The following is a 12718-nucleotide window of genomic DNA, read 5'->3' as shown; positions in this document are numbered from 1 at the left end:
GGACCCATCCTTCTTCTTCATGAAGATGACTGGTGCGCCCCAAGAGGAGATGCTAGGAAAAATTTGACCCTTCTCTAAGAGTTCCTCTAGCTGCATCTTGAGCTCATTAAGCTCATGTGTAGTCATCCTATAAGGTGCTCTCGAAACTGGCTCACCTCTTGGTACCAGATCTATGTGGAAGTCAATCTCTCTACTAGGTGGCATACCAGGTAGCTCAGCTAGAAACACATCTGCAAACTCCTCAAGGATGGGATGATAATATAGGGAAGGCTCCCTCTCATTTTCTTCCTCTTAATCACTGATGGTGATAGCAAACAACTAGCATCCCTTTCACATGCTCTGCTTAACCTGCATAGCGGAAATCATACGAAGAGACATGGGCCTTTGAATCCTAGTGATTACTATCGGAGTACCATGATCATCATTGCACTCAATCTTTTTCAGGCGACAATCCATCTTGGCTCTGTGGGCGTAAAGGTAATCCATGCCAAGTACAATGCCATAATATCCGAGTGGTGTAACTCTAAGTTCTACTAAGGTGGTGGCATTACCAATTTGGATCGGACAACCCCTAACCTCTGAATCCACCGACGCTCTAGCCCCTGATGCTAACTCCACTTCCCAATTGACACCTTGCCTAACTACCACTAGCCCGCAATGCTCCACAACCAATGGAGATATAAAGGAGTCAGTCACTCCCAAGTCAAATAATGTAGAAATAACGATACCTCTGATCATACCTATAGCCTCAATGACTTTGTCTTGGTACTCTTCCTGGCAGTTGTCAACTACTACGAAGACCCTATGGGACTTGCCCATATCTCCAACTATAGGCTTTGATGCTACCATCCTCTGACTACCTACCATCTGACCCTGCAGACACTCTCTTGCCATGTGCCCCATGGCATCACATGTGAAACAAGCACCACGTGCCTAAAACTGTGCACCCTAAGGCCTAGAGAAAGGTTGCCCACTTGTCTTACTCGAACCATTGTACCCACCCCTGGAGGATTGCTGAGTCTATGCTAGAGGTGTGTATGTACCCTGTGCTCTTTGGTTGCATCTAGGACCCTGTGACTACCACTGCTTGGGCTTAAAGCCCTGTTGTCCCTAAGGGGGCCTCTACCTCTGACTCTGCTATGACTGCTATGGAGGAGGGGGTTTATAGGACCCCGATGCATTTCTGTGGTTTCCTTTCCAATGGGGTTTCTGAAACCCGAAATACTGGGGTGCTGGGTTTCAGTTTCGAAACCAATCCCTCATATCCTGTGGCCTGGCCTGAATCTCCTAGGCTATCAAGGCCTTCTCCATGGCAACCTGAAGGCTCCCTGTAGTGGCCATCCTCACCGGTCCTGCTATCCCGACATTGAGTCCCCTGATAAATTGGTTGATGAGAAGCTTCTCGTCCTTCAGGTATTCTACATAAGGTAGGAGCTCAATGAACTTGCTCTCGTATTGGGTCACTAAGAGACCCTTCTGTTGGAGGTCGTGGAACTCATCTATCCTACACTGCCTTATGTGCTTTGACATGTATCGTTCCTTGAACCTCTCTGTTAAGATCTCCCATGTGAGGGTGTCTACAGCTAGACCACACTTGTATTCCTCCTGTCTCCACCATGTGGAGGCCATTGATCTCAAAAGGTGGATTGCAACTCGTGCCTTTAGATTGCTTTCGTAAGAATGCAATGCGAAGCACCGATCTAGGCTCAAAAGCCAAGCCTCAACTTCTACCTCATCGGTAGATCCCCCAAAATATGGTGGCTAGAGGTGCAAAACCTCTCTGATTAGATACCTTGGTTCTCAATGTGTCCTCTCAATATAAACAAGTGTGGCTACTAGAGGTGGTCCAGGTAGATGAACGGACTCAGGCTCATGCTCAGCCCAACCCTCTAAGGAATTAGGAGGTGGACTTCTACTCTGTTCCCTATCTGCTAATCTAAGGCTCCTTGAGTTCTGGTTTTCTGCATGATGGTCAACTATTGGAAGCCTATCCTGCACTATCCCAATCAAGTTCTGAAGTGCTAATAAGATGTCTTAGTTTGGGTCAACCGGTGGTTCAGGAGGGGCCTTTGGGTTCCCTTCCGGAACCGGTTCCTCCCTGACAACATCTTCGCATGCCATACGCGTATGCTTAGGACCCCTTCTGCGCTTGCGAGCTTGTCGCATAGTCGGAGACATCCTTATGAGAAAATCAAATAAAATAAAATAAATAAATAATTTTGGGGAAAAATTTAATAAATTAAATAATTAAAGTGAAACGTAATGGATAAAGGTTCCTAGTGTTGGAAAGCTCGCTCTGATACCAAAATGTCGTGCCCAAACTTTTGGGCAAAAACGGAACAACAAATTTTTTTTTGAACAACATAAACTCACAAAATAATCTACATTTAAAGTGGAATCCAATAAGTTTTATCTTAACTAGGATGTAAATAGAATTATTTTCTAAAGTTGGATTGATTAACTAACTCAATTAAGCGACATTAATTAATGAAGATTAAATATTCCCAAGAGGGTTGTCGCAAATTTAATTAGTTAATTTAATTATCTTAAATAAATTGCCGCTGATTAAAGTTGAGGGGTATTTAAATATCTCAATTGCATTTAAGACATCCCAGACCAAAAACAAGGATATGCTATCTTAAATTTAAAATCTAATTAATTGGGCGCATGCAAATTCGTTATTTAAATTTAACCAATAAGGTTACAAATTTAATACTGCTATTTGCCAAATAAATCTAAATTATACTATACCCATTTTTAATCTCCCCTAAACCTTCAACTTGCGACTAATAAATCATTTGGCCAAAATTGGCCTTATACGATAAAAATTTGTTTAGAATAATTAGTCTTTCTCATTTACAAATTTTCCCCAATTAATTTTATCTTGACGTCCCTATTTAATTAAATACAAAAATTACCTATGATATATCCTTATTAAAAACACTTGATAAAATTACGTCAATTATGCGATATGAGAACTATATAAAAATTAATAAAATAAAATTAAATAGGTTTTCACTTAACCTCAAATATATATATATATATATATATATATATATATATATATATATATATATATATGTAAAAATATAGCCTATATATAAATTATATATATATAAACAATTTGGATGAACAAATCTATATTTAAACTTATTTATACATGTATATTTCATTAATAAAATGAACCAACTATGCCCATTAAATATTAAAATGCAACTCATAAATAACCCTAAGTTTTAAGTTATAATTTAAAAACTTAATTCAAATTCCTTCTCATATATTTTTACATGCAAACCCTAACCCGAATATGGGCTAGGGTTGCATTTTTATTTTACTTTGTTATTTAAATGCTAACCCTAACCCAAAATTGGGTTAGGGTTGCATTCCTTTGCATCAAGTATTCTACTCTCTTTTTTAATTGTTTTTACCCTAACCTGAAATGGGGTTAGGGTTTATAATATTTTATTTTATTTTGAGTGTGTGCGTGTGTATGCTATGTGTGTTATGTAGGTTTCATGGCCATGAGGCGGTGGCCGAAGTGGGGCAAGGCGGCGGCCGAAGTGGGGCAGAGGTCGAGTGGAGGTTTTATTGCATAGTGCGGTGCTCCCTCAGATGCCACTGTGACTACCCACAATGGTGGCCGGTGATGTCCACTGTGTCCACCCACAGTGGCGGCACCTCCCGCACCATCCACTGTGTTAACACACAGTGGTTCGGCCCTAAGGAAAATGCCCCTTCTTTTTTTTGGTTTATTATATATATATTTTTAAACATATTTAAAATATATATATATATATATATATATAATGGATTTAAACATATTTTAATGTTTATATTTATGTGCATTTCTGTATATTTTTGTGCATTTCTATGTATATATATATATATATATATATATCTCTTAGGGTTAGAATCTCCTTTTTCTTGTCTCTTTTCCGAAGAATAAATTTAGACATTAACATGCAGGAATGTTAGAAATGTACAGGCAACCCTTAGATAGATATAGTTATATATTTTTTTTGAAATGATTTATTTAACATGAATAGATTAACTTATACCCTCATTGTCTAAGACTAAATCTGTAAATATTTTCTTTTTTTAAACAACAATACATTTTATGATAGTAATGATAGTAACAAGATGAAAAAACTATAATAGGTTTTATTATTTTATTTTTTTTGTTTATAGATGTAAGGAATGCATATATCTAATTGCATACTGGGATAAATGCATTTCAAATTTACTTTCTATGTCATATGGTCATTTGTAGGAAGAAAATAAAACTATCTACTTTAGCTTCCTATTTTCTCCTTTCTTTTTTTTTTTTTGAATTTAAGAAAATGACAGTAGTAAATACATTTGCAGCAGCATATGAATAGCACAAAAAATACTAATAACATTAACATAACATTTTCTGCATTTCCCTTCTTTTTTTTCTATATAATTTGTAGAGATAAATAAATAATAGATTTCAGTTTAAGGCAGATTTAAATAAAATTAATAGCAGCATAATACTTTACAGAATCTAAGTAAAAATGCTTTTCTGATAAGAAAATATGAACTCAAGTTGTTAGCTTATACAAATGGGTAAAATACCCAATTAGTCTCTCATCTCTAATAGATGAGGACTTAACTAAATAACACATTTCTACCCTTCCAAATAATTACAATAATTACATTTTTATTTCTTTCTACGACTAAAAACAAATCAACAACATTCTAGCTTTCTTTCCTCTTTCCAAGCAACCTACATACAAAACATAAGGCTATGACCATGGGGTGCTCACCTCCCAGCCTAGGCTTACTAGAAACCACCCCCGAGCTTGGAGAACTAGGTCCTAGATAGGTTACACTCAAGCAAACACAAACGAGCAAGGGAAAATACACAACAAACACATTCCCATTCCCAAGGCTGAAACTTCATCACATAATGTGATGTTTTACTAGGGTGGAAGTGGACCAAGTACATTTGAGGATATCTGCTAAGTAGTAACTCACAACCAACTCATGGCATCCAATAACACAACAAAAATATTCTTAACCCCCATATCCTTATGACCCCCAAAGGCAAACATGTCATTTTTCTCCCCTTATGACCCCGAAATGCATAAACAAAACTATGCAACAAGGGTCATATGGACAAACCCTTGAGATCACTCTCATGATGAGATCCTCTCACTCTAAGGCTGTCAAACTCCTTCCACCCCCAAGACCATTTTTCCCTCCCAAGGGTAAGATGGCCTTCGATACTTGCAAAACACAACAAAATGCATAAACAAAAATAGGAAAAGAATCACATAAAACTTTCACAAATACAATGCAAGGAAGGATACACCATTTACATTCAAGCATCCTACAAATAGATTTCAAATAAATAAGTAAGAAAAACACCAACCCTGAATCTACCAAGGGGTTTTCTAGGGATAGCTTGGAGAAGAGTAGCCCAATCCACAACTTTTTTACAACACTTAGCCAAATTTTCTATTCTCAAACTCATTTTTTCCTCCAAAAATTGTCCAAAATCTCCAAAGATGGAGAGTGGGTGAAACTCACTAAGCCTCAATCTCTAGCCTAAGAAGGCTTCTCTCACTCCTTCCAACCTCTTGGATAGAGTGAGGGACCCCCATTGGTTGGTCTTCCCTAGGTCTTACACACTCCCTAACCAAGGCACCTCAAGAAGAGGAATGAAATGGGTAAAAGGAATTACACCTACCAAGAAGGTTATCTAACCAAGGATGACACTCCTAAAGATGAAATTAGACCATCTAGGAAAACACACTTTTTTGGGTGGTTAAACAAGCCCTAGGGGAAAGACACATGGCCAAATTTGGCCTTCACCCATAGGTACCTCATGAGGCCCAATAAAAATGCTCCAAAACTTACTCTAGGAGTTGATTTAACCCTTTGAAAGTCCACCTAAAGTTAACCTACGGGTCAACTTTGAGTTGACCCTCCTTATGGCTCACTATCCTAGATTTCTTGGAACCTTCAAGGATAATTAGGAGCTATAAAAATTAAACAAAAATAAATCTCTCCATAAATGTGACATGAGAATTGCCAACACATCATACAACATAGGTGTCAAGTGACACTACAAAATAATTCCACATCACAAATACACACATGGCAATTCTCCCTTGAATGATTTAAATAATTTAATAAATAAAATTTACACTCATGCAAACATTTTATGTTTACGAATAAAATACGATACATACGGGGTGTTGTCTCTCCAAATAGACAACCTCTTGTTTTACGAATGTACATAGGCCTAGGCTTGATTCTCCATAAAATTTTCATGGTCACATGGATAATTTCCTGTGCATCTCAATTTAAACATTAGTACTTTCCAATAGCCTCATATAATATTAAACACATAATAAGAATACACATCAATCACTCTATATACAATTGACATCATACAATTCAATTTTACATATATCAAAGCAAATCCACATAAGCAATTATCATAATCCTCATAATTTTAATCCATTCATAAGATATGCATCATATTTCTAGCATCCTAATGAAGTCTTGGAAATCAAATAATGACATACATCATCTCAATGTTATCCTATTCTAGAATCATATAAAATTCTATACCCATAATGCATAGAAATGAAGCATCAATATACCAATGTTATCCAATTCCTGGGATCATATAAAGTTCTATATCCATAATGTATAAAAAGAAAGCATCCATAATTGTTCAAACATGAAAACACTAAAATGCCAGGATGGGTAGAGGTAGGGCCTCACACTTTTCTAGATGGTGCAACAGATGCTCTGAATGCTGATTTAGTCTTCTGAATACTACCATCATAATTATTTATCTCATAAGCTGTTAACTTTGCAATGATGGATTCTAGGGATACCTTTGTCTTTTCTACAAATCTCAACTCTTGAATAGCAGCAACCCTTATTGCATAGACTGGTAATAAAGATCTCAAAACTTTGCTAACAACAATGGAATCTTCCATTTTACCACCTGCACTCTTGATATTTCCAACAACAGTTTTGATTCTTATTCCATATTGTTGAATGGTCTCTCCTTCAACCATCTGTATGTCTTCAAAGTTTCCCCTAAGGATTTCTTCCTTAGCTTGTTTCACATGCTCATCACCACCATAGATATTCTCAAGGGAATCCCATACTTCTTTGGGATTCTCTTTGTCCTAGACATCAATAAATTCAATGTTAGATAAATTGCTAATTAGGGCTTCCATGACTTGCCCATTCTCCTAAATCTCTCTCTTTTGATCATTGGTGAGAGTACCGGTAGGGATAACATAAACATTCTCAACATAGCTCCAATGTTGAGCACCCATGCTTCTGATGTATATCTTCATTCTATCCTTCCATATTTTAAAGTTGTCTTTGTTGATCTTTGGACCTTCCCTCTTCATGATTAGAGTAGGATCTTTACCTCAAGCGGTTAAGCTTACAACACAAAGGACCTGGAGGATGCTTTGATACCAATTGATGAATCAATGATGAACGGTTAGTACGAAACTGGTACTGAGAAGGGGGGGGTGGTGAATTAGTACTGAGAAAAACACTTTTCCTTGTACCGATTTGACTGAGAACACTACACTTGACTGGAAAACCAGATTACTACTGGTTAAACATAGTGAAAGACATAAACCGGTAACTCAACTTTCCACACAATCTAACATCTTATTTCCTCTTCACCCATATGCATACACTAGTAATACTTTAATAGAAATGTAAAGACTTACAGGTTCAACATGCTTTATCACTTAATAGAGAATAAAAAAGCATCACACATAACACACATATTTTTCATGTGGAAACCCAACTGGGAAAAACCACGATGGGGATGAATACCCACAAGATGTTCTTTGAACCCTTTTGAAGTCTACTATGTTAGGAGCCTAGTCCGGTTAAATAATTTACAATAGGTTCTATTAGGAACCAATCCTACTAGGGATCACCCAATTAAGGGATGGCTAAAATACCTGGTTAAGTGTTAAACTCTGTTAAAGGTTACCTTGTTAGAGGATTTTAAGAACTCAATGATTTTGAGTCACCCTATTAAAGGATTTACAACAAGCTAGTTAAAGCTACCCTGTTAAGGGATTTTCCAACTATTGAAGTGGTTAGAGGTCAACGGGTATTACAATGATCTAGTAACAACACTCAATGCTAATGCAGATCCACTTTAGTTCCTTCCTTCTGCACTCATACTTTGCAGGTATCTATTCTCTTATCTGGTCTGGCAAGAATCATGTATCTTTGCACTTAGATACACACACAACATTTTCCAACAACCTCAACATGAAAAACAACATCGACTTTATAGGAAATAGATAGGTTGGTAGCATAAACCCTAAACCCTAAACATTTAGGTTAAGCAATTTAGTCAGTTCAATCCTAATCGTTGTTCATATTGCATTGATTACAACAGTCTTGAACAGATCTCAAGATGTTATCCAATGTTCATTCTTCACCGCTTCTTGGAGGCTGATAATCCAAAAACCATTCTCCACCATTTACAGAGACTTCACACATTCCTGAGGTAGATAGGATCAATCTCCTTCATGTGCACAAGGCTAATGTGGCAACTCAATTTGTTCTTCATTACAATGCTAACTCATCACATAATGTCATTTGTTGAATCACACAGGCATAGAACACTTGAACCAGAAACCTTGAAGCTAAGACTACCAACTGGTAGTCATACCATATGAAACCTTGTTACAAAACATTCCATATACCGGATCACATTCCAACATACCGATTCACTTGGACAAACATACCGCTTCACTTTTTCACATATACCGGTTCACTTAGACAAACATACCACTTCACTTTTTCACATATACCGATTCACAACATCATACCGGTTCTCTTCCAAGTTCTTACTTCAATATACCAGTTCAGTCTTCATCATATTGACATCAATGACAACATACAATATCATCATGTCAACATACTTTGCACACATGCCAACAAATGGAATATTTTGAAATAAATCAGGAAGAGATTTTCATGAAGTTATTTGTCCAGTCTTTAAAGGAAAATGCCATAGACTGGTTTTCCTACATGTCAGTATGCTCTATCTCATCATGGGATGAGTTGAAGGTAGTATTCATGGAACAGTTTGGGGAGAGAATTAATCCAAGCTTAGTTATGAAAACATTCACGAGTGTCCAGAAAGAAGAAGATGAGTTATTACCTGCTTTTAATCTCAAGTTTTCTAGGGCATTGGATGGTATTCCTAGTAGTTATAGGCCAAATGATGCAGTATGATTAGTCATTTATTTGGCTGCATTTGATGAGGAAGAGAGTTATTTGGTGAGAGATAAGGATCTTAAAACCTTGCATCAGGCTTATAGGATAACAATGGATATTTAGAACAATTTGAAATATGGAATCCCTAAGGGTTATTTATCTGTAAGGGTATATTATCCTGAGATATTAGAGGTTGAAGTCAAACATAAATCTGGACATAAAGAACCATGTCAAGGCCCTTATGTCCCTACTGATCACATTATCCCTGTTATTTATTCTGATTTGAACAAAAATATGAGTGAAGAGAACTTGTCCTAGATAGTGGTTATTCCTCATATTGAAGAAGAAGGGGTTAATGAGAAAGTATCTGGAATATTAGATGTAGAGATGGATATGGTGTCAATTGCTTTACTAAATGACAACAACAATGATTTCTCTAGGAGGAGCATCTCAGAGGAAATTTGTTTGCAGTCTTGTGTTTTAGATAGATTCGACAGTGAGTGTGAAGAATTGGAAAGTTTTGTGTTTGATATTGATGCAGGTATGTAGAATTTTGATGATACGAATTCAGTCTCTTAGGAAGCAATCATATATGATGATGAGAATGCAGATAATGAGATCCCACCAATTTTAGTTAATAAAATTATTGGGATGGAAAGATGCATGATGTGTACAAATGAGGAAGTTGTCCTAATACAAGCTATTTATAGCATTGAGGATTGGACTTTTATAAACTGCTCTCATTTCCAAAATGTCCTAGAGCTGACCTCTATGTTTGAGAGAAATCTAGTTCAAAAGAATCAGAATGATCATGGCAACTTTTTTGGGGTTTATGAAAATCTTAACATGGAACAGTCATACTATGGAGATCATGTTGTCGAGTGTTGTTCCAATTCAGATTCCAATTCCTTGTTTCCTGATGAACTTGATGATAAGATGAGCAATGATTTTAGTAAAAATACCAATGTATTATTTGATGAAGATATAGATGAAGATCAATTGGTGTTCTATTATAATATTTTTGAGAAGGGTTTTCATATTTTTCTTAACCCTTTGTATGAAGAAACAACTGAGTATATGGATATTATTGTATCAACTTCTGAAACAGAGTATTATAAAGATAAATGTGACATGCCTAGTTTAAAGATAGGTAACAATGATCAGTTTTCCCCTGTTGCTGATATTGTTGATATTAAATTGGATACATAATAAGAGAGTGAAATATTTGAAGATGTCATCTCTGATCCTTCCCCCCCCCTTGATAACAATTTGCTTATTATGATCAGTAAGAAGGTGGATTTTTCAGAGAGTCCCTATTTCAGTAGGTGGGTTGATATTGCAAGAGAGGCATGTTTTCTCAGTTATGTGCCAGAATATGAGATTTTCCTTTTTCATATATGTCACAAAATAGAAAATATTCTATATCATTGCACAAGTTTTAGATTTTCAATAGTAATTCCATTGATAAAATTAAGCATAGTGGTTGGATGAAAGTAGCCAACAAGTTTGAAAAATGGTTTTCCACTTATTCTATTAAATTAGATTTGATGCTTTTAGAAGAAAATCATGTTTATGATAGAGGAAAGCATTGGTTGACTTTGGCAGATGGCATTAGGCCATCATATGTGGTTTGACCTTGTAGGCCACAAACATTTGGGGTAGAGTAAGTTTTTCTAGCTCTATGCCCAATAGATTTATAAATAAATTCCCTCTTAAATTGCCTATTCATGGACAATTTTTGAGGCTCTACTTTTCTTGAAAGTAGTTATTTACCATGAGCATTAGTTAGGATTTGTATATATTAGTGTAGTTTCCTTTCAGTTGAAGTTACCCTGTCCAGGTAATTTCTTTTTGGTCTACTCTGTAATTGGTCTGCTTCACCCAAAGATCCTAGTTTCTCATCTCATTCTCATAAAATGGACATCCCCAACTAGAGCCACTGATAGGACCTAAAATTATGTCTTGCAAAAGTTGGTTATTCTGGTTTTATTTTGCCCTCTGTCAAGTTATTAGGGTTTAGGGTTTTAGGGGTTATGTCTTTTCTTGATTAAATTCTGCCATCACCTTTTTCTCACTTATGGTCGAGGGTACCACTTTCGTTCGAGGAGACATTTCATTTCCTAAGTACTAAGAGATGGTTAACCAGTTTGAAAAGTATGATTTTCCTAAGTCGTGCACATACAATTTCCTATGACCGGTCTCCTTTTTAATATTTGTGCCTGCACTTATATTTTCCTAAGTCCGAAAGTCCTAAGTAGTTTGGTGGGTTGTTAAAGATAGATTGGATCCAACAGTTCATGCTTCCCTATGATCAAAGATGCGAGGATTATAAGGACTGTGACATCGAGAGGTTGTGTCACGTGTCATCAGCGGAAACCAATGATGTTGGTAGTATAATAGATCGAAGCATTATGTTATCAGTTCTCAGGCAGTAAAGGTCGGTCTACTAACAGTGTCGTTAATTTATACCTGTTCAAAAAGAACGAAGATGTTTTGTCTTGAGGTAAAAGTTGCTAGATTTTTAATTATGGAGGAGTTAACGAGCATTGTGCAAAGCAGTAAAGTTTGAATAGATCTGACGGCTCCCGTATTCCTGTGATGGAAGTTACAAGAAGGTTATGGACTACGTCATCATGATATGATGTCACATGTCCCAGGTTGGCCAAGAAGGCTTATGATGGGACCACTAACGGAGTCTGGTCGAAGGATGATGTGGTGCTGATTAGTCATGATTTTTTGGGTCTGTTGATACAAATAGAAAGTTAAGTGTTGAGTCAGCAAACAATGAATGTTAGATTTTCTAAGCTAGATGAGATCTGCGGTTGAGTTTCAAATGAGAAATTAGGAGGGATTTTGAAGGCATCGATCGTAGCTTGCACGAAGAAGGCAGAATGAATTAGATACAGACTTGTCAACTTAGGATTGATTAGATAGTCAAAGATGATAACCCATAGATGTGAAAGGATTTGGGTAAGCTTCTAGTTCAAGTGTGATGGATCATGAGTTTTTTGATGAATTCTGAGATTTTTCTGTTGGCAGAGATCCTAAAGTAGAGGAATGTACACGCATGCAAGAATAAAATTAGGATAAAATCACTCGCATCAAATGAACCTTATCAGAAGAATACAGTAGATGTGATATGCATGAATTCTAGTGTCCATAGCTAGCAGAGTAAATTCAGAACACTAGAGTAATGATGTTTCAAGAACAGGCACTACTTGATGAAGTGTTGTTCAACTATAAATAGAAAAAGGTGGTGATCAAATTGGTAGAAGAGTATGAAGCCTTTTCATTTTCTAAATGCATTTTTTCCTTCTGCAAAGGAAATGGTGTTTGAGAAATCTTGTAGATGGAGTTGGAATATACTCTGTGATATTGAATGGATTTTTTCTCTCATGTGTGAGTATGTCTATTGCCAAAGGGGATGTGAAAGTGGGGAGGATTTCCAGAGGGGCCATGAAAG

The sequence above is a fragment of the Cryptomeria japonica genome, chromosome 8 (assembly GCF_030272615.1).
Source record: "Cryptomeria japonica chromosome 8, Sugi_1.0, whole genome shotgun sequence".
In the NCBI taxonomy this organism is placed as follows: Eukaryota; Viridiplantae; Streptophyta; class Pinopsida; order Cupressales; family Cupressaceae; genus Cryptomeria; species Cryptomeria japonica.
This window is presented reverse-complemented; position numbering follows the sequence as displayed.